Source organism: Manis javanica, chromosome 16 (assembly GCF_040802235.1).
Source record: "Manis javanica isolate MJ-LG chromosome 16, MJ_LKY, whole genome shotgun sequence".
Classification (NCBI taxonomy): domain Eukaryota; kingdom Metazoa; phylum Chordata; class Mammalia; order Pholidota; family Manidae; genus Manis; species Manis javanica.
In genome coordinates, this window is record NC_133171.1 from 10,553,209 (window position 1) to 10,559,904 (window position 6,696).

The window sequence follows — 6,696 nt, forward strand, 5'->3', positions numbered from 1 at the left end:
TTGGTGCTATGAGAAAAACCTTTATAGGACATACAGTCTTTTTTTAAATAATACCTATATTGAGACACAATTTGCATTCCACATAAAGTGTATAATACAATGGTTTTTAGTGTCTTCGGAAGTTGCATTATCACTTAACTTTAGAATATTTTCATCACCTCAAAAAGATACTCTATTATTAGCATTCACTGCCTATTCCTTCTTCCCCTCTGCTCCTGGCAACCACTGATCCACTTTCTGTCTATGGATTTCCCTACTGTGGACATTTCATATAAATGGAATCATAAAATTCACGGGTTTGTGAATGTCTTCCTGCGTTTAGCATAATGGCTACAAGGCTCATCTGAGCAGTAGCAGGCATCTACCCTTCATTCGTTTTTGTTATTGCTGTGATGTGCATTGTCTGGACACACTATGTTTTATTTATCCATTTATCCATTGATAGATGTCTAGATTGTTTCTGCCTCTTAGCTATTAGGAATAATGCAGTTATCAATATCTGTGTACAGGTTTGTATGTGGACATGTTTTCATTCCTCTTGTGACTATACCTAGGAGTGGAATTGCTGGTTTATGCGGGAATGCTATGTTTAACCTTTTGAGGAAGCACCATACTATTTTTCAAAGTGGCCACCCCTTTTTCCCTTCCCATCCGCAGTGTGGGAGAGTTCTGATTTCTCCACAGTCTCGCCAATGCTTGCTATCAGTATGTGTAATCTTTGCATCATAATCAAACTGTGAAAAACTTCATTCTTAGAATGGAAACCATGGGGTGGGTTATAAAGACCTGGACTATCTTGCCAGATGCATGAGGAAGCAGTTAAGGGGTGCCTGCTAGATGCAGAGCTCTGTGACTGGATATGGGCTCTCTTAAGGTGTTTCTCATAGTTGTGTTAAGTAAATGGGGCGCCTATGACTCAGATTTCCCTGGCAAGCCAGGAAGTATCTCAAGCTGTCTTAGTCTGGTTTTACAAGCAGGGCAGCATGACTGAAAAATCTGGTGCTTCCAAATCGCCCAGAGCGAGCAGAAGCAAGCAGTAACGGTTTGGGCGCCTCAGCGAACCCGGCAGATGTTAGACAGCAGAGCACACTCAGGACATCTGTAACTGCCTGAGTTCAGAGCAGCCTTTAGGCCACAACCTGGCGACCCATTCACCTGATCTGCCCCACGGAGATGTTTTGTTTGGCCCATGGAGTGTTATGATTTGGATTCCCTTATACTTTTCAGACTGTTACAGCTCCAACTACTGTGGATTGTTTTCTGCCTAGCCTGGCTCACTCTTCTACATTATCTGTCTGGCTCCTAGAGGCATTTGAATGTGCACATCCTGCTGAGGACAATGCCTTAGTCCCATGGCTAAAGCCTGGGCAACTATTAAGTTGCACATCATTGCCATCATCAAAAGCAAATTGTCACGTATTGACACTGCATCATCAAGAAAAAGCAGGTATTAAGAAGATAATTGTACAACTTGCTACATAGAGAACAGCAAACAGCTGTGACCTGCGTCTATGAGGACCTTACAGACTGAAAAAAAACCACACTGACACAGACAGAGATTCATGTGGCCAATCCAAGTGGAAAAAGACATAAAGACATACAGAGCATGAAGATAAACAGGACGGTTGGAGGGCAGCACTGAGCCAAACTCATACCTGTGTTCCCACTCAACATGCATTCTAAAAATGGATTTCTTGACAAAAGACACTCTTTCCAGATTATTCCTGTTACAATTCAAAAGTATTTGCTGATGATATCTCCCTAATAGGATTTGCAATACTTGGGACATTTCAAAATCTTTCAGTAATGCAAACAATTTTTTTCTTCCAGAGAGCTAGCTCTCCTACACCAGATACATTCACTGAAATGATCAGCTGGGTAATTAGAAACACAGTTTGAAGCCAAGTCCATACATCCCTGGATGCTGTGAGTACCCTGAGCAGTTCCCATTCCCTGCCATTCCCCTATTCAGGCTGTTGGGAGCGTTGGTTGCCCATGGCCACGCGGCACTCTTCGCCAGAGAATTGTTTTTGTCTTAAGGGAGTCTCCCTGCCTAGAGATGCAGGGATGCTATGCTTCCCAAGGGAGAGAGGTGGTCTGGTCTGCAGCTAATGAGTAATTAACACAGGTTGTTAAAGTTCTGGAGTAAGGTGGGGCAATCCCACAGTCCATACCCACTCCAGAGCTCTGTGTGCGGTCAGGCTGAAGCCAGACTTCACTGAACTTTCATCTCCGCCTGGCTTTGTACCCTGCACTATCATGTTTCCCATACTTTCTCACAGATTTCACCTGGAAGCACCATCTCAAAAAATCGCTCACATCAGAAACCCCATCTCCGACTCTGCTTCTAGGAAACCTGATGTAAGACAACTGGCCTATCCTATGAAGTTACCTTTATGGGGGTCAGATTTTTAAGTGGTTGGTAAAGCATAGTACATCTGACATTAGACATGCAATGGTTAAAAAGTAACAGCCCTGAGCTGTGGCAGCTAAGGTGACCTTCTAATGGTATCCCTAAGGCAGTTTTATGGCATTTATGCTTCTGCCCAATGGAAGAGCTATTTCAGTTCATACCCCAATCTTGAAATTACTTTTCCATCAAACCAGAGTACTTGCAACCCCTTCCTTTACTGTGGTCAGAGCTCAGAATGATCAGAGAGAGGATAAGCTGTGAAATTATGAAGAAAACTAATCAGCCTAGATTTGCCTTCTTGAGGCATACAATTTACATGACACATGCACTCAGAATCTTACAGAAGAGTACATTCAAATTAAAAGCATTGCAAGTTTGATGAGGAAAAAGTGTTAATGTGTCACTCTGGATTCCACAGTATACAGTACACTTAATCTTCCTAACAACTTTGTACTGCATTTTTTTTTTGCAGAACCTAGTCAGCTTGAAGTGTGCATTAGTTTCCTAGGGCTGCTGGTCCAAATTACCACAACTTGGTGGCTTAAAATAACAGAAGTGCATTGTCTCAGAGTTCCAAAGGCTAAAAGTCCAAGATCAAGGTGTCTGTAGGGCCATCTCCTTTGGGTTCTGTAAGGGAAGATCCATTCTCTGCCTCACAGCTTCCAGCAGCTGCTGGTATTCCTTGACTTGAGTCTCTGCCTCTGCTCCGTCTCCTCTTCCTCTGTCTCAAACCTCCTCTGCCTCGTTCTTCTAAGGGCACTTGCCAGTGGGTTCAGAGCCCCCCAGGATAATCCAGGATTATCTCATCTCAAGATCCTTAACATAATCACATTTGCAAAGACCCTCTTTCCAAATAAGGTCACATTCATGGGTTCACAGGTGAATGTCTTGTGGGGGCCATTTTTGGGTCTACCACAGCGTGGACTCATGTGTGCCTCAACGACCAAGCCAAGACAAGCAGGGATGTGCACATTTGCAGGATCTGACCAGGGTGGTTCTTGCTCACTGAGACTCACAGTCTTGACTCTTTAGAGCAATCCAGAGGGTTCTGGAATTAATTCTGGCTTTTGCCAAGCACAAATTGCATAAGGAGTGATTGGGTTGGTGCACTTGATAGAAAGAAATATGTACCCAACATCCACCTGTCAGCGTGGCTTCAGTGTTCCTTGTCTAATCATATAGATTATTCTCAATATACTTATTGAGTTTTATGGGGTGGCCTAATATGCTATGGTGAGATTTGAAATTTAAGGATTTAGAAAGGTTTTGGGCCTCTTAAGAATGCCAATGATTGATAATCTATGGGAAAATTTCATATGGACAGTGGCATAAGAAACATATGGGGGAATGATACTGTTGGTGCTAGTAGAAGATTAGTATTCTGCAGCAACTGCCATTCCTTTAAATAATTGATATTGCATTGTAAGTTAAATATTTGTAGGAAAAACTATTTGCAGCCAACACAAAAAAATACTGAAGAAGTCTCTGAAACAGTTTATGCTACTTTTTAAGATGCAGATGTTCTGACGTCTCTGAAATATCACAATTTTAAAAAGCCTCCAATATTGCTGGGCATATTTTCCTTACATATCTTTAAAAACACTTAAGGAAAACAAATAAAAATATTTAAAACATTAATTGCCAAGCACGAAATGCTGTATAGCCATATTGAAAGAACCTGTGACTTGCAAAATAAATTGCTCCACTGAGTTACTTTCTTCTTATAATTACTTAGATTGCAAATTAGGCCTTGTATATTCTTTGAGGATCATCATGATAAAAAAAATGTATTATACACAATGGAATACTATTCAGCCATAAGAAAGAAACAAATCCTACCATTTGCAACAACATGGATGGAGCTGGAGGGTATTATGCTCAGTGAAATAAGCCAGGTGGAGAAAGACAAGTGCCAAATGATTTCCCTCATTTGTGGAGTATAACAATGAAGCAAAACTGAAGGAACAAAACAGCAGCAGACTCAGAGACTCCAAGAAGGGACTAGTGGTTACCAAAGGGGAGGGGTGGGGCAGGGCCGGTAGGGAGGGAGGGTAAAGGGGATTGAGGGGTATTATGATTAGCACACACAGTGTGGGGGATCATGGGGAAGTCAGTGTAGCACAGAGAAGACATGTAGTGACTCTGTGGCATCTTACTACACTGATGGACAGTGACTGCAATGGGGTATTGGGGGGGTACTCGATAATATGGGTAAATGTAGTAACCGCATTGTTTTTCATGTGAAACCTTTGTAAGAGTATATATCAATGATACCTTAATAAAAAAATTAATTAATAAAAAAAAGTGTACCTAAAAAAAATGTATTGATTACCTCCATGCCATTACCTAGGTACAAAGAAACTTCAATTGAAATATGAATTCATTTTACTTATAAACTGGTTAAGCTGAAGAATCACTTTTCCTGGGATATTAGAAAGACAGCCATAGTGCTTTTTGTCTCCATTATAGCACTTTTCATACTGCATACTGAAAAACTGGTTATGTAAGTAATGTTCTTTCCCACAGAACAATAAACTCCTTGAGGGCCAGGGCCTTAAGTTTCCTGTGCCTTAAAAAAAAATTTTCCCATGCTGCCTAGCACCATGTGTTGCATATAATAGGCACTCAATAAATGAGGACTGAAATGCAGGCCACACCTCAGGAAAATAGGGGGCTAAGCCACAGTGGGTAGGCAAGTTATAGCCCTCAGTGGTGTCTGGTACTTTGGGGACTGTTTGTCATTATCCTTTAAGGGCACATCTTTTTTTTGTCCTGTATCTTCCTTCTGCCTTTCTTTTTCCTCCTAACATCTGCTACAGACTGAATGTTTGTGTCACCCTTAATCCATCCCTTGAAACCTAATACCCAATGTGATGGTATTTGGAGGTGGGGTATTTGGGAGTTGATTAGGTCATGAGGGTGAAGCCTCATGAATATAGGCTTTAGTGCCCCTCTTAGAGATCCCAGAGAGCTCCCTCACCCCTCTCCCCATGTGAGACACAGTGGAAAAAACAGCTGTCTTTGAACAAGGAAGTAGGCTCTTACCAGACACTGAATCTGCTGGCACCTTGATCTAGGACTTCCGAGCCTCTAGAACTGTGATAAATAAATGTTCACTGTTTATAAGCCACACAGTCTATGATAGTTTATCATAGCAGCCCTAATGGGCTAAAATGGTATGCCAGCATGATATGGAATCCATTTATTCTGTAGGCATTTCCTAGGCCGGTAGGTGACATTGCCTGGATCTTGCGGAAATTCTGGAGCAGGCTCCCCATTCCATGATTCCATCAAGAACTTGATCAAACCTACTCAGATTACGGAGCAGCCTTCCCATTCCATGAATCCAACAAGCACTTGATCACACCTACTCAATAGCAAGAAAAAGGAACCTAGGAATCAATATGAAGAAAAAAATGTCAGTTTTGACAAATGTAAGATGAGTCAAAGTGGACTAGAAAAGCAGAAGGCAAAATTTAGAGGAAAATAAGAAGATGGATAGTAGATTAACTTAAGTAATTGTTAGCTCAAATTCTTTAAGCCAAAACTGATGTTTTTGTTCAAATTCTTCTAGAATAGATTAATAAAACATATAGTTGCCTGTCAACTTAAGAGCTCTTGGTTTTTCACATACGTTTTATTAATAAATACTGAAATGAAATGGTGTATTTGTTTTATCCCATGTGATTCTGCAGATCCTTTTCACCCAGAACCCTGTGCCCCAGGAATACTATCTCCTGGTTTTTGGTTATAGCCACCACCACCTATCGGTCTGGCCAAGTCAACATGCAAAGTCCTCCCTCATCAGACTGGGACTTGGACTATTCAAAGCCTTTGTTTCTAACAAGCGTCAACTGTTAGTCTCTAAGTCCTTGCTATTCAAAGGATTGTCCATGAACCACCAGCAGCATCCGCACATGGAAGCCTGTTAGAAATGCAGAATTCTGGGTCCCACTCAGCAAAGCCCCACATTCAAGTTTGAGAACTGCTGTTCTAATTCATGTGTACTAATCTTGCCTTTTCAAGTAGACTGTTTCACTGAAGGACTAGGTTCTTTCCTGCCTTGTTCATCTCTGTAATCCTTCTTCCCTCTTTTCCTTACTCCATGCCCAGAACCTAACACATGGTTTCATACATAATAGATGCTTAGTAGATACCGACCCACCACTACTCCCAACTGGGGCTCCACCTGCTGTAGTTTTCCTAGCATTCAGCTGTTTGCCATTCCTTTAAATTGTCACATATTGAGCATAGAAATATCCTGATTCCATGCACGATGGCAT